This window comes from Oryctolagus cuniculus, chromosome X (genome assembly GCF_051225735.1).
Source record: "Oryctolagus cuniculus isolate XC-2025 breed Fujian yellow rabbit chromosome X, ASM5122573v1, whole genome shotgun sequence".
NCBI lineage: Eukaryota > Metazoa > Chordata > Mammalia > Lagomorpha > Leporidae > Oryctolagus > Oryctolagus cuniculus.
In genome coordinates, this window is record NC_142888.1 from 49,164,724 (window position 1) to 49,189,662 (window position 24,939).

General features: G+C 44.7%; 1 long non-coding RNA gene across 4 annotated transcripts in view; it reads left to right on the plus strand.

Annotated features, from left to right (window-relative positions):
- The first annotated feature begins 2,293 nt into the window (after positions 1–2,293).
- Positions 2,294–24,939, plus strand: part of LOC149119635 (uncharacterized) — a 29,786-nt gene continuing 7,140 nt past the window's right edge. The window contains exons 1-4 of one of the 4 annotated variants that reach the window (XR_016228518.1): positions 2,306–2,739; positions 14,101–14,241; positions 15,577–15,650; positions 20,358–20,539. This is a non-coding gene — a long non-coding RNA (uncharacterized LOC149119635). Of the gene's footprint in view, positions 2,740–14,100; positions 14,242–15,576; positions 15,651–19,148; positions 19,582–20,357; positions 20,540–24,939 lie in introns of those variants that run through there. The other 3 variants (XR_016228519.1, XR_016228521.1, XR_016228520.1) reach the window with 3 other exon arrangements.

Sequence of the window (24,939 nt, forward strand, 5' to 3'; positions counted from 1 at the left end):
ATGAGGAGGGTGCTGGTGGGTCTTGGGTCATGGAGGGGAAGGGAGATGAGAGAAGCAGCAGCATAACTGTACAGGTGCATATTATAAGCCACGTGCTTACTTCACTCCCAGGGAAATGGGAAGCCGTTGAAGAGCACTCAAAAAGTACATATCATATCTGCATTTAAAAATTCTTCTCGGGGCCAGCGCTGGGGCACAGTGGGTTAAAGCCATGGCCTGAAGCACTGGCATCCCACATGGGCACCGGTTCTAGTCCCAGCTGCTCCTCTTCTGATCCAGCTCTCTGCTATGGCCTGGGAAAGCAGTAGAAGATGGCCCAAGTCCTTAGGCCCCTGCACCCATGTGGGAGACCTGGAGGAAGCTCCTGGCTCCTGGTTTCGGATCGGCACAGCTCTAGCTGTTGTGGTCAACTGGGGGAGTGAACCAATAGATGGAAGACCTCTCTCTCTCTCTCTCTACCTCTACCTCTACCTCTCCTCTCTCTGTGTAACTCTAACTTTCAAATAAATATAAGATAAATCTTTAAAAAAATAAAGTGTTTGCAAAACATCCAAATGGGTATATAATTATGCAGCACTGAAGACCAGGTGAGCGAAATGTGTGAGTGTCAACTGAATGGGGCTGGTCATTGAAACCACAAGGATAGACAAGATGGCCCAAGTTTAGTATACAAAAAAGGAAGGAAGGGGACTGCAGATTCTTGAGAAACTCTAGTTTTTTAAGGGTTGAGGTAAGGAATAGGAGAACAGAGTCTGCCTTTTGATAAACACATGAGAAACATTGATGAATGAATGAAAGGAGACTGAGAAAATTAGACCAGAGGTAATTAACCCTCTTTGGGATGAGGACAAAGGAGAGACAAGCTTTAGAGATAAGGCTAGGCTTGAGCTAGATGGTGGATGACTAGGCATTTACCAGGAAGGCAAGAAAAGAAAATAAATATTTTTTATTAGATTTTTATTTATTTATTTGAGAGGTAGAGTTACAGACAATGAGAGGGAGAGACAGAGAGAAAGGTCTTCCTTCTGCTGGTTCACTCCCCAGATAGCCACAATGGCCAGAGTTGCGCCGATTTGAAGCCAGGAGTCAGGTGCTTCTTCCTGGTCTCCCATGCAAGCACTTGGGCCATCTTCTACCAGGCCACAGCAGAGAGCTGGATCAGAAGTGGAGCAGCCAGGACATGAACCGGCACCCATATGGGATGCTGGTGCCACAGGCAGAACATTAACTTACTGTGCCACAGCACCGGCCCCAAAAATTCATCTCAAGAAGAAAAAAAAAGCGGGCTCAAGGATTCAAAAATGTAAGAAGTCATGGCCTCTTGTTAGTCTTAGGACAATGGCTACTTCCTGCTGAGAGGGGTGTAGTTAGGGGAGTGGTTCCTCTCTCTCCCACTGCTAGAATTGGGGTCTCCATAACAGTGGCTGGAATTGGACGCATGTTAGCAGAAAGATGTTGTTGACATGGGTTCGAGTGAGGTATTCAGCAATTGAAAGAGGCATGGCCTGAGATAAACAAGAAGAAAACTAGTTACAAGGGAGTGAGGAGGGACGTAAGCCAAGGTAGCCAGGAGGACTTTTGGAACCAGTTGTTTCAAGAGCCAGTCATCCACTGTTGCATTCCGGATGCTCTGTCAGCTCGCAAGCAGCATCATGAACAAGACCAGTTTGGTTCACATAAAAGCAACATTTTTTTCTCTAAAGATGAACAGAGACCCTCTTTTTCTGCTGTTAGCAGGTCTAATTTTCCTTGATTTTGTAAAGTTATTGCTACCAAGGAATCAATGTGGTTTTTTTTTTTTTTTTAAGATTTCTTTTGTTTATTTGAAAGGCAAAGTTACAGACAGGGGGAGAGAGGGAGAGAGGGAGAGAGGGAGAGAGGGAGAGAGGGAGAGAGGGAGAGAGGGAGAGAGGGAGAGAGGGAGAGAGGGAGAGAGGGAGAGAGGGAGAGAGAGAATGAATCTTCCATCTGCTGATTCATTCCCCAAATGCCTGCAACAGCTGGAGCTGGGCCAATCTGAAGCCAGGAGCCAAGAGCTTCTTCCGGGTCTCCCAGGTGGATGCAGGGGCCCAAGCACTTGTGCTGTCTTCTGTTGCTTTACCCAGGTGTATTAGCAGGGAGCTGGATCAGAAGTGGATCACTCGGATCTCAAACCTGAGCCCATATGGGACACCACTGTTGCAGGTGGTGGCTTTACCCACGGCACCACAACATCAGCCTCTCAACTTGGTCTTGAAACTTAATGAGACCTTGGGATTTTTTTTTTTAAGATGGTTAAGTGGGGTATTAGGGTGGCAGCTCTTTAGTGGCAAATATTTGTAGTTAAAGATAGGAATTAACATTGGGAGACAGGTAAGAGTGCACACTGTGGCCTAGTTAGTGGGGAGGCAGAGGTAGAAGGGGCCTCCTGTTTTTGTAAGCAAGTTGTTAGATGGAGGGGAAACAAATGTTGAAGTGCATCAGTGTCTCCTGTTGTTCCTGGTCTGTTCTCCCAGACACGGAGAGTGCTTGCTGATGTAGCACCTGTGAGAGGTCACAGAGGCCTTGGCAGTATTAACTGAGTGGAATTGAGAGTAGTTGATGTAGGAAATCTGGCCCCTGTGGGTATTCGTTTGCTTACCAGAGTCAGGTTTTTCTGCTTGGCTAATGAGAGACACCCGCTTTACATATGCAAAATGGCGCGCACCGATTTACTTACGTAAAATGGCGCCTGCCCTTTGTCTTGCTCGGCTTTGAAAGGTGAGTAGAGAGAGAGGCTAAATGTCCGCGCAGGTTCCCCTTATTTATTCGATTTTTTCTCTCCTCCAGCGAGCCTGGTGAACTTTCCCCAACGGGGTTTCAGGCCTCGTTCTCTGCAGGCTCTTTCTGCCTTTCCCCGCCAATGTCTCGGGTTACCGAGAGGTTTTTAGCTCACCTCCCCTTCCAGCGCTGGCGCGCAGACTCTGCGGCTCCGGCGGGTCCGGCGGGTCCGGCGGGTCCGGCGGGTCCGGTGGGTCCAGCTGCTCGGCGGGTCTGGCGGGTCTGGCGGGTCCGGCGGCCCTGGCGGCTCCCATGGCTCAGCTTCCACGCGGTGGGCGACCTTGCTCTCCCCTTTATTTTTTCTTTTTGAAAAAGATTTATTTTATTCATTTGAAAGGCAGAACTAGAAAGAGGGAAAGGCAGAGAGAGAGAGAGAGAGAGAGAGAAAGAATGAATGAGAATCTCCCATCCACTGGTTCATTGCCCAGATGGCTGCAATGGCCAGGGCTGGGCCAAAACAAAGCCAGGAGCCGCCTTGGGTCTCTAATGTAGGTGCAGGGGCCTAAGCACTTGGGCCATGTTCCACTGCTCTCCCAGGAACATCAGCAGGGAACTGGATCAGAAGTGGAGCAACCGGGTCTCGAACCACTGCCCCCATGGATGCCAGCATTGCATGCAGCAGTTTTACCCACTATGCCACAAACTTGCCCCTCTGTTTATTATGGTAATGTTTTTTACTCTCAGGGCTGAGGATTGAATTTTCTAAGCAGAAAAAGTGGACAAAAAGTGTCTGTGTAACTTTTTTTTTTAAACTGACTTTGGCTGCCTAAAGAGAGGGTAGGGCAGCATTGCTAGAAAGGATGGAAATGTGGTTGGGAAGCTGTAGCCAGTTCCTTGTCCTAGTGCTGACCCGGCTGAAGTCAGAAGCTGGGGATGAGGGAGAGAGCATCCCCATTACCTCTCACCATCATGCAATCAACATAGCATCCAGGACAAGCTTTGTCTGGTATACAGCCATGAGGGATGGGTCCACTCTGTAAATGTGTCCCATTAATAAGTTTGGCATCATTTTATAAGCTAACAATGTATTTTATGTGACTTAGATTAACTTGGTTATTATCTCTCCCATTTGAGGGCCTCATCTTTGGAGAGTTCCTGGGATCCAGCTAGAAGCCAACGTTTTAGAGCTTTAAAAGTATTGTCATGGCACAAGTTAAACCTGAACTTTTTAACCAAAGCTGTGGGCCAGATTTAATCAACGTTCACGCCTTTAAGACTCAGATTGTTAAAGCAAATAAACCCAATAAAGGCAACAGAAAACTTGAAACTTCCCTGAGGTGCATAAAATTTGGCGACCTAGGTCAGTTTCAAAAACACAGAAAAACGTTGATTGAAAAGGACTAGCGGGGCTGGTACCCTAGCGTAGCGGGTAAAGGCGCCACCTGTAGTGCTGGCATTCCATATGGACACTGGTTCAAGTCCCGGCTGCTCCACTTCTGATCCAGCTCTCTGCTAAGCCCTGGGAAAGCAGTAGAAGATGGCCCAAGTCCTTGGGCCCCTGCACCCACATGGAAGACCTGGAAGAAGCTCCTGGTTGCTGGCTTCGGATTGGCACATCTCCAGGCATTGCAGCATTTTGGGGAGTGAACCAGCAGATGGAAGGCCTCTATCTCTCTCGCTGCCTCTCCTCTCTCTGTGTAACTCTTTCAAATAAATATTTAAAAAAGAAAAAGAAAGGAAAGGACTAGCAAGGAACATAGAGGTAGAGAATTGAGTTATTCTGCTAACCTGTTTTTTAAGACAGAAGAGTTAACTTTAAAATAATTTCTTCTAATGTCACCCATCCTTATCTTGCACAGCACTCAACTTCTACAAACCTTCTACAACATGCTTATTCCTACTGTCTTTTTTTTAAGATTTGTTTATTTGAAAGGCAGAGTTACAGAGGCAGAGGCAAAGAGAGAAAGAGGGAGATCCTCCATCTGCCTGTTAACTCACCAAATGGCCACAATGGCCAGAGCTGTGCCGATCCGAAGCCAGGAGCCAGGAGCCAGGAGCTTCTTCCAGGTCTCCCACGCAGGTGCAGGGGCCCAACGACTTGGGGCATCCTCTACTGCCCTCCCAGGCCACAAGCAGAGAGCTGGAATGGAAGCGGAGCAGCTGGGACTCGAACCAGCACTGCAAGCGGCAGCCTTACCCACTATGCCACAGCACTGGCCCCCTTCCTACTCTCTTTTAACCTAGCTACCTTGGCCTCTCCCTGGCCTGCTCTTTCAGTCAGGGTCTCTTTGCCACATTCACAGAAGAAGGATATATTACAAGAGACCTAGACTAACTTGCTCTCTCTCAAACTCTTGACATAGGCCCTCCTGATCTTGGCTTCCTGATCCGCCCAAGGTTTGTTCACTACCCCCTCTCCTTTGGGGGTTGGGGTGGGAAACATGGCATCTGTTCAGCAGCCAAAGCCTAGCACCTGGTCCCAGTCAGCCCTCCCTACTAAATAAAGGATGCCACATGTCTCAGTTTCCCTACTCTTTGGCCACCATTTTGAAAAGCCACTGACAAGACTTGGTCATAACAGGGTTTGTTTTAAATTGGACTCTCTGCAGGGCCATATTTTCCAATCTCCCTCGTAACTTTTCACATTTTCTCAGTTGCTAAATTATGAAAGTTTCTGTGTCCACCTATTTAAGATTCCTCTGCTTTCCAATGACAATGTGTGCCTTGTTAAACTACAGAGCTCTCAGATCAATTGCCACTGATATAAAGTATAAAGGTCTATAAAACCCTGCTAGACTTATTAAGATGCTATAAACTGTTGTTATTGTAATCACGACTAGGTCAAATCTTTTGTCATCAACAATGTGATTCTCAAAAATATTTAACAAAGCGTTGTTGGTTCTATGCTTAAATGTCTTGTCTTCTAGGTTAAATATTATTGTGAGATTCCTAGGGTTCTCAACACTTTGGTAAAGTAATTTGACTTCTCCACAACGTTTAAAACCTGCTTTGGGGGCCAGTGCTGTGGCATAGCACTTAAAACTGCTGCCTGCAGTGCCGGCATCATATGTGGGTGCTGTTTCAAGTCCCAGCTGCTCCACTTCAAATCCAGCTCTCTGCTATGGCCTGGGAAAGCAGTAGAAGATGGCCCAAATCCTTGGACCCCTGCCCCTATGTGGGAAACCCAGAGGGGGCTCTTGGATCCTGGCTTTGGATCAACCCAGCAGCCATTTGAAGAGTGAACCAGTGGATGGAAGATCTCTCTCTCTCTCTCTCTCTCTCTCTCTCTCTCTCTCTCTCTTACTGCCTTTGCCTCTCTGTACTCTGCCTTTCAAAAAAATAAATAGATATTTGAAAAAAACAGGCAACATTATTTTTTTAAAAAAAGAGTAGGCAAGCCTCTGTCTCCATGAAATATTGGCAAAGAGAATTTGGCTGCCACTAGACAAGACAGGGAAAAGGAAAGAAGAATGCTAGGCCTGGAGCATTCTTCAAGGCGAAGTTGCTCAGGACTTCACTAGTGTTCTTGTGTTTTCTTGGCTGGTTCTATTAAGTATATTATGGGAGATGGCTGAAACAGAGGTTTTGTCTTTGTGCAAGAATTTGGATGTAAGACAAGGAGTAGCAGTACATGAGGTAGCAAGGTGTAATGGGGTATGACATCCGTCAGAGCAGATGGGCACCTCTCTGGATGGACATCCTCAGAATCTCTGCTCCATCTTGAAATGGAAGAAAAGCCAATCTCTTAACCCCAAGCATCCTTGGAGTTAGAAAAGCTCAGGTCAGGCCAGAAGGGAGAGTTCCTGAGGCTGGGGAGGGACTCTGACCTAGCACTGGGATTTCCAGAGTGAGTATTAAATGTGCCAGGGCCTCCTACTGGAACTCAAAACACACACACACACACACACACACCTCACCTCACTTCCCAAGTTTTCCACCAGTGTGGCATATCAAAGGAGCAATGGAGAGGTGGAGGTTCTCCACAGACTAATCGCCTCAAATTTGCCTTCTCCTGGGCTTTGGCACCAAAATGTTGGATTTTAGGATTTTAGAGTTTGAAGAAGGCAAGGAGGCAGCCAGTTAAAGTAGAAAAGGCTTTATTTGGGGGGGGCAGAATGGGACAGGGTAAGGAGTGGGGAGAAGGGGTTAAGCTCACCCGGACAGAGGATAGGGTCTTTGGAGCCAAGCTTCATTCTATCTGAGCAGAGTCCATTCTTAGGCTGCTTGTTGGGGGAGGAGCAGAAGGCTACATGGACTCTGATAAGGTGGGTAGGGGGTGTGCAGAAAGGCTCCTTGGCAAAGTTTACAATGCATTGTCTTAGCAGTTTAGAATTTCCAGGTGAGGGACTTTTGCATCTAGTTTCATTGGGCCCCAGGGGTTTTAGACTTCGATGGCCTACCAGGCTCTAACAGCCTCTGCATACAAATTCCTCCAGACTCCACCTGTACTTTTTCCTTTATGATCTGGCTATGTATCCTTAATAAATTTAAATATCTTTAAGAAATCCATGAAACATGTTTTAGCCATGAGTACCAAGCAAACCCAAAAGTCATGATGGACTCAGAGAAGACTTTCTGATTTACTGTGCAGATATGTTCTTCTCCTTCTAGACTTGTATTCATGGCTATCTCCATAATCAAGAAAGCCTCCCTTTAGGATGGTAAATACCTTGTCCGCTGAACTCTAACTGAATGGCAGAGTTTGCTTGCAGTGACTATTGAGTAGCCTGAGGCTGCACAAGGACTCAGGGGGTAGAGTGTTGTGATTGATTAGCAATGTCTGCCATAGGTAAGGGAAATGAAGTCATAGCACATGTGCCATATGTTTTCCATGCTGGCCTAGGTTTTTCCCTTTTGCTTTCCCTTCTCCCTCACCATCTGAACCCTTGGGAGTGAGGATGAGAATTGCTCAGCTATTAACGAATGGGCAACTTTCCATTCCTGAAGGATATGGTCTTCACCAGAGAATGAACATTGGCTGAGAACTTATCCACTAATCAAGATTGCTCCTAGGGGTTCCATACAGAGAACACGATGATCCATTCAGCCACAGGCTTCATTGTGTTGAACCATTAGAGGAAGTCCAAATTTGAGGCTCTGTGTGAAAATAATGCGTAGTCAATGTCCAGATTTAATTCTAATGCACTGTCATGTAATAAGGGTCTGTTTACTATGATTCGGTTTTATTTTTCAATCTTAGTTTATGCTGTGTTTACAGGCCCAGTGAGCACACACACACACAAAAAAAGAGAGCTGTTTGCTTTTACAAAGACTTGTAAATTATACAAGCATAGTCAGCTCAGTCTGGCACATTTTTTTCACATGGTAACCACTTAAAGCTTGTCTGTGTCTCCCCTCTTTCGACTCTGCAGCCTCCCCCCATCTTTCTATTCTCACATGAACCTCTGGATAGGTTCTACTTCTCACTGTAGGACTTTTCTGGGTATTGTGTGCTGAGGATCTTGTTACATTGCAGACTTGCAGTCAATGATGAAAACGGTTCCCCTGAACCACCCATCATAGATTCCAGGGACCAGTCCAGGGGATTCAAGGGTGGCAATCATTCCTGTCCAGCAAACTGGCTATGAACTAGGTAATGGCTGTTGACAAATGCCAGAACTGAAAGTGCGAATCTTTTCAAGGCCTGGGAAATCTGAAACAGCAGAGTGAGGTTTTTAGCAGCTACTGCTTGGACGTGGGGAGGCAGAGTTGAGAGAGTCTGGAAGCTGAGACATCCAGAGGATCCCATGAGAAAGCAATAGGTGGGGTGCAGGGCCAGGTGGAGTGAAAGGAAGATCAGGTGCAACTACCAAATCGCATCCCCTCTTCAGTGTGCCTCTGTTAGCTGGATGCAAAGAGAGCTATTATGGATTGGAGTGTGTTGTGCATACGAAAGGTATGACAGTGGGAGAAATGGAGAGAACCACTGGCCTAAACAGTATCTGTTTCAAGGTAGAGGAACTAGGGACTCAGTAAAGACAGTTTTTCACTGCTTTTACAGGGATTGTGGTATTCAAAATCTGTAGCATAGAAACCTGACTCTGTGCTGTTACTATTTTCTATAATTGTTTTCTGTTTTCCCTTAGCATTAACTAAAATTCCATTATAGAACGTAAACAATGTTAAGAAAAAACAGAAAATGAGAGTGTTTTCTCCAGTGTGGGCCCGGGTTTTAAAGGGAAAGCAGGAAAGCCCAGAGGGTTGGGCATCATGCATTCATTTATTTCTTCATTCAATAAAACAGTTGAACATTCAATGTGGTAGGCATTTTGCTTTGTGGTAGAGATTCAAAGAGGAATAAGTCACATCAAGAAACTTGGAGTCTAATAGAGGGAGACATTCATGTACACAAGCAGGTGCATAAATACTTTTTTAAAAAGATCTATTTATTTATTTGAAAGGCAGAGTTAGAGAGACCGAGATAGCTTTCATCTGCTGATTCACCCCTCAAATGACCTTGGCAGCTGGGTGGGACTGGGCCAGGCTGAAGCCTGCAGCCAGAACCTCTATCCAAGTCTGTCTTTTTGGTGTCTGCACTTGAGCCATCATCTGCTTCTGTTGCTTCTCAGGAACATTAATAGGGAGCTAGATCGGAAGTGGAGCAGCTGTGACTAGAATCAGCACTCTGATATGTGGTGTGAGTGTCCCAAGTGGCAGCTTAACCCACTGCATCATGATGCATGTCCCCAAAGAAACGTTTTTTCACATTGAGTCTGAAAAAATTTTTTGTACTACAGCTGATAAATCGTAAATAGTTTTTTTTTTTTTTTAAATTGTGGGGCCGAGACAGAGTGAGAAAGACAGGGAGAGAGACCTTCCATCTGCTGGTTCACTTCCCAAATGCCTGTAAACTGGGAATTCAATCTGGATCTCCCATATGGATGACAGGGACTCAAGCACCTGAGCCATCATCCGCTGCCTCCCAAGACTAGCAAGAAGCTTGATTGGAAATGGAACAGCCAGGATGAGAACCAGGCACTCTGATATGACTGGAACCAGGCACTCTGATGAGTGACATCTTTTTAAAAAAAACTTTCATTTAATAAATATAAATTTCAAAAGTACAACTTTTGGATTATAGTGTTTTTCCCCCATAACCATCCTCCCACCCACAAACCATGCCATCTCCTACTCCCTCTTCCATCCCATTCTTCAAGTTTCATTTTCAATTATCTTTATATACAGAAGATCAACTTAGTATATACTAAGTAAAGATTTCAACAGTTTGCACCCACACAGACACACAAAGTATAAAGTACTGTTTGAAGACTAGTTTTACCATTAATTTGCATAGTACAACACATTATGGACAGAGATCCTATATGGGGAGTAAGTGCACAGTGACTCTTGTTGTTGATTTAACAATTGACACTCTTATTTATGATGTCAGTAATTACCCGAGGTTCTTGTCATGAGCTGTCAAGGCTATAGAAGCCTCTTGAGTTTACAAACTCTGACCTTATTTAGACAAGGCCATAATCAAAGTGGAAGTTCTCTCCTCCCTTCAGAGAAAGGTACCTCCTTCTTTTATGGCCCATTCTTTCCACTGGGATCTCACTCACAGAGATCTTTCATGTAGGTCTTTATTTGCCACAGTGTCTTAGCTTTCCATGCCTGCGAACCTCTCATGGGCTTCTGAGCCAGATCCAAATGCCTTAAGGGCTGATTCTGAGGTCAGAGTGCTGTTTAGGGCATTTGTCATTCTATGAGTCTGCTGTGTATCCCACTTCCCATGTTGGATCATTCTCTCCTTTTTAATTCTATCAGTTAGTATTAGCAGACACTGGTCCAAGTGACATCTTAACTGCTGTACCCAAAGTCAGCCCCTATAGAGACAGTTCTAGAGTACTTTCAAATATATGTAGGTAGTATAAGTATCAGTGGAAGAAACTGGTATGTTTGTTCAAAAAAGGCATTTGTGGAGCCTAGTATTCTGGCATAGTGGGTTAAGCTGCTGCCTGTGACACTGGTATCCCATATAAGCACTGATTTGGTTTCTCCACTTCCAATCCAGCCTCCTGCTAATGCTCCTGGGAAAGCAGTGGAAGATGGCAAAAGTTCCTGGGTCCCTGCCGCCATGTGGTAGATGAGGAAGAAGCTTGTGGCTTTAGACTTCAGCCTGGCCCAGCCCTGGCTGTTGGGGCCATGCATAAATAATTTTTAAAATCTGTTTGTTTATTTTTAAGGTCTGAATTATGGAGAAGGGGAGAGAGAGAGAGAGAGAGAGAGAGAGAGATCTTTCATGAGCTGGTGCCAGGAGCTTTTTCCTCATCTTCCACATGGGTGCAGGGGCCCAGGGACTCAGGACATCTTCTGCTGATTTCCCAGGCATATTAGCAGGGAGCTGAATCAGAAGTGGAGCAGCCAGGAGAAGAGCCAACACTTATACAGGATGCCAGCATTGCTGGTGGTAGCTTAACCTGCTACACCACCATGCCAGCCCTGCATAAATAATTAAAAATTATGCTGAGATATACATGTAAACAGGGTAGAGGATGGTATAATAGGGTAAATAATGCTAGTTAATATAACAAATGAGCTCTCAACTCTAAGAGGCTTAACACCAAAACATATATTTCTTGCTCACATCAAGTTTATTGTGGTTGAGCTTAGGAAGGAGAGCTCCACTCCAAAAATTTATTTAGATATTTAGGCCTTTTCCATCTTCCACTAAAGGTTTCTAAGAATTGGGGATGGCATTTTGGTCAACGGGTTAAGTCATCATTTGCGACTCCAGCATCCCATATTGGAATGCTTGTTGGAATCCTGGTTTCTCTACTTCCCATCCAGCTCTCTGCTAACACACCTAGGAAGGTTGCAGAAGATGGGTCAAGTGCTTAGACCCCTGCCACTCAAGTGGGAGACCTGGATGGAGCTCCAGGCCCCTAGAATTCAGCCTGTCCTAGACCTGGCTATTACAGACAAGTAGGTAGTGAACAAGCAGATGGAAGACTGACTCTCTCTCTCTCTCTTTCTCTCTCTTTCCCTCACTGTTACTCTGCCTTTTAAATAAATAAATATTTTTTGAAGATGACTAAAGGTCACTTAACTGGTATATGGGGAGAAGGAGCCAGGGTGGAGAAGGTACACCCTCATAACTATTTTGGCCCCAAAGCACCACAGCGTGTGGCCATTTGGTTCCCTGCAGATGCAAGGGATCTGGGAGATACAGTCTAAGGATATGCTGATGACAATAGTTGGCACAGCACTTGGGGAGCACTGTGACTCTGCCACAGATGGAATGATCAGTTCTACCTGGAAAGGGTCAGAGGAGATGACCTTTGAGTAGGTTATCTAGAGAGAGTAGATGTCAAGTATCAGAGTGAAATCACGCCATCAGAAAAGTGAAAATCCAGAAGGTGTTTCTGGGGGTTGTTTACTACAGCCATTTCTTCCCTGCTGGAGAGTCTGTATCCAGAGTTCATCTGAGTAAAAATCGTTTGACTCTCCTCAACCCCATTCTTTTTTCCTACCCATCCTGAAAGTCTCAGTTGAAACATAACTTAATCAACTTCGATCAATTAACCAGAGGACATTCTTCTGGATCCACTGTTTTTCTTGTGATCATTTCAATGTCTATTTTTCTTGTTGTACTGTAAGTGCCATAAGGGCAGTGACCATGCTTGGTTTTACTTATCATTGTGTGTCTAGTGGTTAGCACTGTGTCAGTCACATAGTAGGTTCTGAGCAATTGCTTGTTGAATGAGTGAATCTTCCTTTCTTATTTTTTAAAGATGTATTTATTTGAAAGAGTTGCAGAGAGAGAGAGAGAGAGAGAGAGAGATAGACAGAGAGAGAGGTCTTCCATCCACTGGTTCACTCCCCAAATAGCCGCAACAGCCGGAGCTGAGCAGATCTGAAGCCAGGAGTCAAGAGCTTCTTCCAGGATTCCCATGTGGGTGCAGGGGCCCAACGACTTGGGCCATCCTCCGCTACTTTCTCAGGCACATTAGCAAGGACTTGGATTGGAAATGGAGCAGCTGGGACTCAAACTGGCACCCATATGGATGCCAGTGCTGTAGGTCGGGGATTTAACCTGCTGCACCACAGCGCTGGCCCCATGAATCCTCTTCTCCATAGATTCCTCTCTTATTGCACTTTCCTCAGTCACTCACGTGACTTAACGTTTATCAAAGGTCTGTCAACAGATATTTAGTTCACATTAAGTTCTGGATATTGTATATACTGAAGTGAATAATGAATAAAGATATCATTGTAATTACCTTGAGAGAAGCATAGCGTAGCCATTTCTTCCTGGTTTGCCTAGGACTTTCCTGGTTTTTAATTAAAAATTATTGTGCCCCAGGAACCTCTCCTCATCCTCCACTACTAGTCCCCAGTCTTGGGTAATCAAGGACAATTGGTCTCCAAAGAAGAATCTGTTTCTTATTTCTGCCCCAGATACCTAGAATTATAGCATTATTCCTGACATCATAAGTTTTCAATGAATATTTGTGGAGTATAGGTGAGTAAGATGGTGGATGGATACAAATGTGGACTTGGATGAATGACTGGTTGGATAAGTGAGCAAATAGGTTGGTTTGATAGCTTTCCATAATCTGGAGGAGAAGAGAAGAGACACATGGAGACCTCAAAACACTCAGCAATTGTCTACAGCACAGAGCTTGGAGGGAGCAGGACTGCCTTCCACGAATATAAGATAGTAACACTCTCCTTTGGCCACTACCTTGAATGAGACTGTTTTTGAAGTGTTCTGTAGACCTGGATGATGGATGTCAGGGTGACCTAGCACAGAAAGCCGTCATCCCATTTTGTCAGTCACCGGTATTATTATCTCCTAGTTACATCCTCAGGGGAGATCAAGGTATAAATTAATGTTTTCTTTTTTCTTTTTTTTTTTTTTTTGACAGGCAGAGTGGACAGTGAGAGAGAGAGACAGAGAGAGAAAGGTCTTCCTTTGCCGTTGGATCACCCTCCAATGGCCGCCGCTGCAGCCGGCGCACCGTGCTGATCCGATGGCAGGAGCCAGGATCCAGGTGCTTTTCCTGGTCTCCCATGGGGTGCAGGGCCCAAGCACCTGGGCCATCCTCCACTGCACTCCCTGGCCATAGCAGAGAGCTGGCCTGGAAGAGGGGCAACCGGGACAGAATCCGGCGCCCCAACCGGGACTAGAACCCGGTGTACCGGCGCCGCAAGGTGGAGGATTAGCCTATTGAGCCACGGCGCCGGCACTAAATTAATGTTTTCAAGACCTTACTTTGGGGGAACATGCAATACACTTTGAGGTTATTGCATTGAGGAGGGGTGTGGAGGAGAAGTGAGAAAATACTCAGAACTTTACAGTTGCAATGATTTGATAGATATAATACAGTTCAGAAAATTCTGCTCACCTTTTTCCAGCTCAGATTCCTGGTGGAGAGGGGTCAAAATTTTCAAGTCATTATTTCAAGTGCATTATGGCAGCTGTGTATTTTAGAAATCCATTCTCTTCTGCCTTCTGGATTGTCCCCCCAGCTCTGGACTCATCCTTACTGCTCAAAGGTGAGTCGTTTTAGGCTTTTTTTTTTTTTTTTTTTTTTGGCTTCTCCAAGTACTCAGGAGTACCTGGTCATACACTTTCATGGCAAGTATCCTTGAAGATTGCTGACATCATAAGTTCATATGACATCATAACTTCATATCCTTGAAGACTGAGTAATGGCCGCTTTGCCCATTAGATGGGCAGTGTCTTTTTTTTTTTTTTTTTGACAGGCAGAGTGGACAGTGAGAGAGAGAGAGAGAGACAGAGAGAAAGGTCTTCCTTTGCCGTTGGTTCACCCTCCAATGGCCAGCGCACCACGCTGATCCGATGGCAGGAGCCAGGTGCTTCTCCTGGGGTGCAGGGCCCAAGCACTTGGGCCATCCTCCACTGCACTCCCTGGCCACAGCAGAGAGCTGGCCTGGAAGAGGGGCAACCGGGACAGAATCCGGCGCCCCGACTGGGACTAGAACCCGGTGTGCTAGCGCCGCAGGTGGAGGATTAGCCTAGTGAGCCGCGGCGCTGGCCATGGGCAGTGTCTTGAAAGCAGGTATACTCTTGAAAGCAGGTATACATTCACATATCTACCTTGCCTCTTTATCAGGAGTCTGCTTTTTCAGTTGGTTACCTAACTTTTCTGAATCTCAGCACACCCTTCTGTGAAAAGATAGCATCATCTTGTAGTGTTCTTTTAAAGATTAAATGCGATAACATAGGAATCTCCTAGCCCACTGCCTGAAACACACAGACCTTTGGTAAATGTTAAGTGACTGCCCTCTTGCCCTTCTTTGAGCATGGTTTACTTATTTTTCAATCTCCATCACAGAGTCTATGTAACATATCAGGACTCAAATGTTTGCCAAGTTGAGTTGTCAAAGAACTATGTTCACTTTGAGAAGCAGTGTTAAGCAAAAGGTTGATTACAATGACAGAGTGTAAAGCGTGGGGAACAGTAAGAAAGGCTGGCACAAAAACATTTGCAGAGATAAACATGAGTCTTACCCAACTTACCAATTTCTAGCACCACTGCTTTAGTGCTAACGACACCAATATCCTACCTCTTCTATTCTTTTGTTCATATTGCACCACTGGCATACTTGTATCCAAGCAATTATCCTATTATATATATCATAATAGATTTAGGTATTTACATTTTTTTCTCCCCAAGTGGATGATAAATTCCTTGAGTAAGACAATGTGCTTTATGTATCTTTGTATCTCTCTATCTAGAATATTTCTTGTAATATACATACTCATTCACAATTTTTTAAAATCCTTGAGCATGCTTTGTTTACTTTGATTTATCTACCTTTGGTAAGTAATGCTTCCCTAATATGAATCTTGTCTCTTCCACTCAGCTGGAAGTTCTTTTGAGGGCAGAAGCCATGTTTCTCCTGTAAAGCCTCCCATAGGGTCAAGCCTACAGTGGGTGGTAAGTGTGTACAATTCCATTGACCAATGCAGGCTCTCTGGAAAAAAAGAGCTGTCATTCCACATTATGATGAATATTTCTGTTGAACTCAACATTTATGAGGTTCTTGCATGGCCCATTAATGTCATGCCATGTCAGATAAAATTTGATTCCAGTACAGCCACTGAATAGAATTTTCTTCCTCATGAAAAAAAAAAGAAAATGAGGTTATTGTTTTTCTAGTAACAAAAAGCAACCAATCACCCCAAACTATACCACTGAGAAGTGATCAGTGTTAATATTTAGTGAACACTGTTTCAGACATTTCCTTACACACATATTCAGAAAAGAGATGAATGGCTAGATAGAAATGACTTCATGAAAATAGGATCATAGTGTGCAGGCCAGTTTTATTAAAAAAGTATTCAATTTAATTTTACTTGATTTAACAGAAGGCTGAAATGAAGCCACAAGAATTGCCAATCTCTGAATAAATATTATTCCATCTCAAGAGATATTGACTCCACACTATGGAAGATAAGATTATCATGGTTTCACTTCCTTTCACCTCTTCTCCCCCAGTCTCCAGATTTTTATTAGTTAGCTCTGTACTCTGCCAATCCTTCCTTTCTTGGGTGCCATTCACAGTTTAAAGTTTATTTTCCTTGCTTGTTTTTGACTGTTGAAATTTTCAGTATGTTTTTTTTTTACATTTTTATGATCATGTATGTGTGTGTGTGTTCATTTTGTTAGGTGTGTCACAGTGGTTGTAGGGGGTTGAGTAAGATTAACGAGGTCTGCTTTATTCTGTCAACTATCTCAGACAGGTGTTTTCTTTCTTTTTTTTAAGATTTATTTATTTACTTGAAAGTCAGAGTTACACAGAGAGAGAGTCTTCAATCTGTTGGTTCACTCCCCAATTGGCTGCAACGGCCAGAGCTGCGCCTATCCGAAGCCAGGAGCCAAGAGCTTCTTCCAGGGCTCCCACGCAGGTACAGGGGCCCAAGGTCTTGGGCCATCTTCTACTGCTTTCCCAGGCCACAACAGAGAGCTGGATTGGAAGAAGGGTAGCCAGGTCTTGAACTGGGGCCCATATGAGATGCCGGCACTGCAAACAGCAGCTTTACCTGCTACGCCACAGCGCCGGCCCCTAGACAGGTGTTTTCTTAACTCTTTTGTGCTGAAGGGGCTGAGGTTGGGGAATGACAGTCCTTTTTGAAAGGGAAGGAAATCTAACAGAGCTGGGCGGTCACTGACTCTGGACCAGGAAAGAACATAAGCTAGGAAACATTGGCACGGCACAGCCAAACATGGACCCGCCTGGGACCTCCTAACTACATAGGAACCTTCACTCCCCTTATCCAGCTCTTCCAAAGGTCTGTCAGTTTGCCTTCAAAATCTTTTTCACATGAGACTCGTTGCCTTTAGCCAAGCCCTTATTATCTTAATTGAATTTCTACCATAGTCTCCTAACAGGGCTCCATGTCTCTAGTCACTTCCCCTCCTACACTGCCAATTTTCCTAAAATGTCACTTTGACACTTTTAACATTGGGCCAGTTTTCCTAAAATATTACTTGGTATATACTATCTCTTTTTGAAGGCCATCAGAATTCTCCAAGTTGCCTCCAAAAAATTAACTTCAAACTTCTTAACATGTTTAAAATAATAAGAGTAGCTACATTTATATGTGACTTGCTCAATGCCAGGAGCTTGCTAATTGATTTTACATGTTGAATGATTTAATTCTCAAAACAAACCATTGATTATTGCCACTGTCCTCATTATACAGCTGAGGAGACTAAGGCCATCCCCTGATTTTTACAAGGCACACAACCAGTCAAATGAAGAAATGATATTCAAATGCCAGCAGTGTGACTCCAGCGTCCTTATGACATTGCCGCCCTCCAGTGTCCTGCATCATCTGCCATCCTAACCACCTGTGTAGCACTCTTTCAACACCACTCATGAATCTGCACTGTGGCCACATCAAAGCCCTAGCTCTTACCTAAATATGTTTCATAGCTCTATTCCTTCTCGCATGGACATTCCCCCATGAACCATTCCCGCACTCCCTAGCAAACCTGCTTTGTAGACTCCCATGCATCGGTCTTTCCCTCTCCTGCTCCTTTTTGCTAAAGTGCAAATATCATTTTGAAATTCCTAGTTTGCCCTTCAGTGAAACCTTGAAGAATATACCTAGCTTTCTCAGCACAGTAGATAAGGGCTTGCAAGATCTAGCCCCTGCTTACCCCGTGTCATATTTTCATCTTTTCCTTCACAGCTCATACTCCATTCCTGCCAAACTACGTGAAGTGCCCCAGATATATCATTCTGTTCCATATCTCCATGATTTTGTCCATATTCTTCTTTCTTCTTAAAGAGTGTTTGTCTACTTATTGGAGGGAGGGAGAGGGAGAGGGAGAGGGAGAGGGAGAGGGAGAGGGAGAGGGAGAGGGAGAGGGAGAGGGAGAGGGAGAGGGAGAGAGAGAGAGAGATCGTATACCCTGGTTCATACATGGATGCCTGCAGTGGCTGGGGTTGGGCTTGGCTAAAGTTAGACACCAGACCCCATTGCACATCTCCCACATAGGTGGCTGGAACACAGTCACTTGAGCCATCACCGCTGCCTCCTAGGGTCTGAACCAACAAGAAGCTGGAGTCAGGAGCAGAGCTCGGCATTGAACCCAAGCACTCACGTATGGGATGCAGGCATTTTACCCAGCATCCTAAATACTAGGCAAAACAGTTGCTCCCATGATCTTCTTTCTGATTGGAATCCCATGCCTACCTGGAAAATACATATACTTCAAGACGAGTGCAATTATCTTCTTGATGGTGAAACTTGCCCAGCTCTGCCCTGCCCTACTTTATCCTCTTTTGAGCAAAATTGATTCTTTTCTTCTCAGTCTCACTTGTGCATCTTGTACATTACTTTCATTACAGCATTTAGCATACTGTTGCACAATTTTTTATATAACTGTCTCCTTTATTGATCTTCTTGAGGAAAGTATTATTAAGTTTATTCTAAATAGCTGGCATATAATTGGCACCCCAAAAATCTGTGTTGAACGAATAAATCTTAATAGCTCCAGTGCCTAATGCTGTGCTAAGACATAGTAGATGCTCAATGAATGTTAGTTCAGTTAAATACATTCATAATGGCTGGCAGTGTGGCATAGCGGGTAAAGCCGCTGTCTGCAGTGCTGGCATCCCATATGGGCACTGGCTCGAGTTCCGGCTGCTCCACTTCCGATCCAGCTCTCTGATGTGGCCTGAGAAAGCAGTAGAAGATGGCCCAAGTCCTTGGGCCCCTGCACCCATGTGGGAGACCCGGAAGAAGCTCCTGGCTCCTGGCTTCGGATCGGCCCAGCTCCAACCATTGCATCCACTTGGAGAATGAACCAGCAGATGAAAGACCTCTCTCTCTCTCTCTGTAACTCTGCATTCAAATAAGTAAATCTTTCAAACAACACATTCATAAGTCCTTTGTCACTGTTATGTGCTTTGCTTCCATGCAGTTTCCTATCTCTTCAAGCAGATTCTTCAATGGGAGCTTCCAGATTACACATCTATTTTCCAGTGCAAAAGATTTCCTGGAAGGCGATAGCATGATCTTAAAAAACATAGCTGGGGCTGTCGCTGTGGCGTAGCAGGTAAAGCCGCCGCCTGCAGTGCCGGCATCCCATATGGGCGCCGGTCCGAGACCCGGCTGCTCCTCTTCTGAGCCAGCTCTCTGCTATGGCCTGGAAAAGCAGTGGAAGATGGCCCAAGTCCTTGGGCCCCTGCACCCACGTGGGAGATCTGGAAGAAGCTCCTGGCTCCTGACTTCAGATCGGCGCAGCTCCGGCCATTGCGGCCAATTGGGGAGTGAACCAGCAGATGGAAAACCTCTCTCTCTCTCTCTCTCTCTGCCTCTCCTCTCTCTGTGTAACTCTGACTTTCAAGTAAAATAAACAAATCTTAAAAAAAGAAACATGGCTAGAGGAGAAGCACTAGCTCAAGTTGGAAGAGAAAAAGTAGAATATTTGCCAGTATCCTCTAGTTTTGCTTGTGCAAAAGTAGCCCTATACATATGGTTAACCCTTTCTAGGGTGATGATTGCCAAGCCTGAATGGACATCAGAATTGTAGGAAAAGCATTCTCCATGGTGTCTGCATATCTTCAGAACATATGCACAGAAGGTCTTTGTTCCAGACTATAGTTCCAAGGGTGTTTGTACGATGAACAGTCTTGGACGACAGAGGTAGATATAGTGTCTCCCTTCACAAGAAATAGCAGGTTTATTTCTGTCCCATATAATAGAGGTAATTTTTTTCTAGGGTAAAGATCAGGCAGACTTACTACCTACTATACAAGATTCAAGTTTCCACAGCTTGGGGGGGTCTTCTTTCTATAATGCCACCCACTGCATGCACTTGCATTCCTAGGCCCTCTGCATGTTGTCCCATGAGAATCAGGGCACGAGAAACTGGCACACGTGCTGACAACCTGGCTATTGCTATGGCTGTTTACATTGTTCATAACAATGGTAATGACTATAAAATAAAAATAATAGTAACGCTTGTCTCTGACCCTGGATTTTCAGGCCTTTTACCCATATCCATAAAAGTATGACAGGCCAATTTGTTATCTTGCAAGTAGGGTCAAATTTCAGACTTTCACAGCTCTTGACTGTGAAATCACCTGGAATGCTTGTTTCAAAGGTATATTCCTTGGTTGTCCTGCAGATCATCATCTGACAGCTCCAGGAGGGAATGCCCTCAATAATCAGCACTGGGCCAAGCTGAAGCTGGGAGCCAGGAACCAAATCCAGGTTTTCCACGTGGATCTCAGAAGCCCAATTATTTGGATCATCACCACTGTTTCTCAGAGTCTGCATTAACAGGAGTTGGGAAGGGGCCAGAGCCAGGTATTGAATCCAGGTATTCTGATCTGGGATGTGGGCATCTTATCTGGTAGCACTAGGCCAACTACCCACATGAGATCACACCTTCTTCAGGCATGGAGAGACGTAGTCATAGATTACCACGTGAGTTCTTTGAAAATTGTTCTTGTTCACGATGAGCTGCTGACAGAAAATATCTGCTCACTAAAATCAAAGTAGAAGAGAAAGTTATGTACTGGATGGAGTCAGATGGAAAGAAATAAACCTAAACATAAGCTCAATCACTTAATGTGTAAATTAAACTTGAGTTTTCCTTTCTATTTGGTGGGAAACATGACAATATCTCTCTTTTTTTAAAAAAAGATTTACCTATTTACTTGAAAGGCAGAGCTACAGAGAGACAGAGGCAGAGAGAGGGAGGAGGGGTCTTCCATCCACTAGTTCACTCCCCAATTGGCCACAACAGCTGGAACTGGGCTGATCTGAATCCAGGAGCCCGGAGCTTCTTCGGAGTCTCCCACGCAGATGCAGGGGCCCAAGCACTTGGGCTGTCTTCCACTGCTTTCCCAGGTGCATTAGCAGAGAGCTGGATAGGAAGTGGAGCAGCCAGGACTCGAACCGGCGCCCATATGGGATGCTGGCACTGCAAGCGGCAGCCTTATCTGCTACACCACAGCACCAGTCCTGACAATGTCCCTTATATTAGACTGGTTCTTCCACTCTGGTTTTCAACAAATGTTTATTCCATATCTACTATGTGCCAGGCATGTGTTCTAGTGCCAGAGATATAGCAATGAGCGAGACAAAGTCCCTGCTTGTGTGGATCTTAGATTCTAGTGGAGGGACATGGACACTGAATCCATAGACAAAAACTTTAGGTGTTTTCACACTGAACAAAACAAAACAGAGTAATGAGACAAAGAATGACAAGGTGAGCATCCAGTTGCATCTTAAGCTGAAAATTTGAACTGAGACTTAAAGGAAATTTTGTAGCTACCAGTCTCCATTATGATAATTATTATTATAAATATTTAAGTTTATAATAATTATTTAAACAGAAAGCTCAAGTTCAATTTACTCATGGAACAATTTCCAAAGAGCTCAGGTGGTAATCATGACTACTTCCGTCCTGCCAGAGACTTGCCCATTTATAGGAACTGAATTTCCTTAGCCTTTATGGTCAGCCTCACCCAACTCCTGCCAAACCTAAAAACATACATAGCATGAAATTTTTTCCACTAGTGGCTGAAGTTTAGAATTAGCCTGATGCCCTAAGCACATGATGTGGCGTGTTTAAGGAAAGTTCTAGTCTGAAGATCAGGCTTCATTCAGCTAACACACATTGATGCAATGCATACCCAAGTCAAGAATTATTCTAGGAACTGGGGCTGGTGTGTGGCGTAGTGAGTTAAGCCTGTGACACTGGCGTCTCATATGGGCACTGGTTTCAGCCCCAGCTGCTCCAGTTCCAATCCAACTCCCTACTAATATGGCCTGGGAAAGTGTTTGGGCCCCTGCCACCCATGTGGGAGACCCAGATGAAGCTCCTGGATCCTGGCTTTGGTCCTGGTTGGTGTGGCCATGTGGAGGAGTGAATCAGCAAATGGAAAATCTCTTTCTGTCTCTCCCCCACCCCCCATAACTCTAAGTTTCAAATAAATAAATCTTTAAAAAATAATTGTTCTAGGCATTGAGGATATGGCAATGAAAAAGAGAAGCTCCTATTCTCACAGAACTCCTAGTAGTTTCTGTAGCAGATTCTGGTTTGAACTGCATCCCCACCCCAACCCCAATCAGCCTAGACCTGGCCTAAGCTCTCTCCCTACGTTCAGAGAAGGCCTGGGCCACTTCAAGAGTCTTCAGCTATGGGCTTGAATCCTCTTCAAACCAGATCAACCTGCGGAATCCATCAATTTCCACCCAAATGTCCAAGATCAGCACTACTACTCTTCCTGGTCCTCAGACCGCAAGATGGCTTTGGATAAGTGCAAATAAGACTGGAGTTAGCCTCATCCCTTTGAAGCCTATGACTTGGACTTATGGCCCTCTTTCTCCTTTACATTGGGCCCCAAGGGGTTCCCTTTCTCCCATTGCTGCCAGCCGGTCTGCTCCATCTTCTCTCTCTGTCAAGGTCCCAGCATGCCTGTTGCTGTGATTATGACAATGCCTCCCAGAACTCCTTCTAACCTGCTTGTTTATTGCCTGATTATCAAAGCTAAACAAAAACAAAGAAGCTACAGGCAGCAGGGCCTGCATGTGCAGCCCCTTTCCAGTGGAGGGTTCCTTCCAACCAGGAAGATGTTGCTCTGGCAACCAACCAGACTTCTCACTTCTAACTTATTCTAATCCCTCTGTTATCAGTTTTCCATCCCAATTGAATGAGTTTCTGTTTGGAGACAAATTTCACAGCACTTTTTGTAACTTGCTTTGTGGCACTCATTAGCATATTCTTTTTTAAAAAAAGATTTATTTATTTATTTGAAAGTCAGGGTTAACAGAGAGAGGAGAGGCAGAGAGAGAGAGAGAGAGGTCTCCCATCTGCTGCTTCACTCCCCAGTTGGTCACTGTGTCTGGAGCTGTGCTGATCCAAAGCCAGGAGCTTCTTCTGGGTCTCCCATGCGGGTGCAGGGGCCCAAGGACCTGGGCCATCTTCTACTGCTTTCCCAGGCCATAGCAGAGAGCTGGATCGGAAATGGAGCAGCCGAGACTTGAACCATGTGTAATGCCAGCACTGCAGGCGGCGGCTTGACCTGCTATGCCACAGCTCTGGTCCCAGCATATTCTTAAAGGGAACAAATTTTCCATCTTTCTGAAGGCTTTGTGGCGATGATTTGAGTGCTTATTATATGTAAGGCAACATGCTGGACTTTGGCGCTAACTACAAAGATGAAAATAGAGATACAGCATATAAAGAAGAACACTAGATTTGAAGTCAGAATACATGGTGTTTTAAAATAAGCTTTTAATTGTCTAGCAAATTATGACTGAGGTCTGCATTATGGAGCAGCAAGTTAAGCCACTGCTTACAATGTCTGCATCCCGTATCAGAGTACAGAATCAGGTCCCTGCTCCTCTGCTTCCAATCCAGCTTCCTGCTAATGAAATGGGAGGCAACAGATGATGGTCCAAGTATTTGGGCCCCTGCTACCCATTTGGGAGACCTGGAAGGAATTTTGGGCTCCAGGCTTCGGTCAGGATGAGCCCCAGCTACTGGGGGAATGAACCAGAAGATGGAAGATCTCATTCTTTTTCTCTTGCTCTCTCTCAATCTCTGTTATTCTGCCTTTCAAGTAAATGCATCTTTTTAAACAAACAAACAAACAAAAAAGAAACAAAATCAAAGCAATAGCTTAAAAATGCCTAAAAACTCAGAGAAGGTGTAGAATGAAAAATAAAAGTACTCAGCTCTCAATTCCATTTCTCACACATCAGTAATTTTTGGTTTGTATTCCAGTAATTCCCTGTCCATGGATAAACATAGATGTTTTCCTTGTTTTGCCCATGAATGAGATCACTCTTGTACATCTGATTCTGCTGCTTAATTTTTTGCTTACTATTTATTGAACATTTCCTCATCAGCATGTATCCATCACATCCTTTTTAATGGTTGCATGATATTTATTATATGGATCTACAGTCCCCCGCTGATAAGTGTGTGTCTGAAATATATCTGATTTGTTTTCATTCCAATGAATTTACAACAAAAACTTTGGTATACACATTTTGGTAGAAGCCATAGTATTTATGTCAGATTAATTCCTAAATGTGAAACTGCTGGGTCATAAGCATAAAGGTTTAAATATTTAACATATATCACCAAATTGTTCATCAAAAACAATTGTACCAATCTATCATCTTGATCACAGTATATGAAATTGACTATTATTCAAGAAAACCTGGTTTGGGGGAACGGAACAGCATTGTAGCACAGCAGGTTAAGCTACTGCCTGTGATGCTGGCATCCCATATGGGCTGGTTCTTTTTTTTTTTTTTAAAGATTTATTTTATTTATTTGAAAGGCAGAGTTACAGAAAGAGGTAGAGACAGAGAAACCTCTTCCATCTGCTGATTCACTCTCCAGATGGACAGAAGGGCCGGAGCTGAGCTGATCCGAAGCCAGAAGCCAGGAGCTGCTTCCAGGTCTCCTATGAGGGTGCAGGGGCCCAAACACTTGGGCCATCTTCTACTGCTTTCCCAGGTCATAGCAGAGAGATGGATCAGAAGTGGAGCAGCTGGGACTAGAACCAGTGCCCATATGGGATGCCGGCGCTTTAGGCCAGAGCTTTAACCTGCTGCAGCACAGTGCCGGCTCCATTGGCTGGTTCTTTTCCCAGCTGCTCCACTTCTAATCCAGCTCCTTGCTAATGCGCCTGGGAAAGCAGTTGAGGATGGCCCAAGTGCTTGGGTTCCTGCACCCACATGGG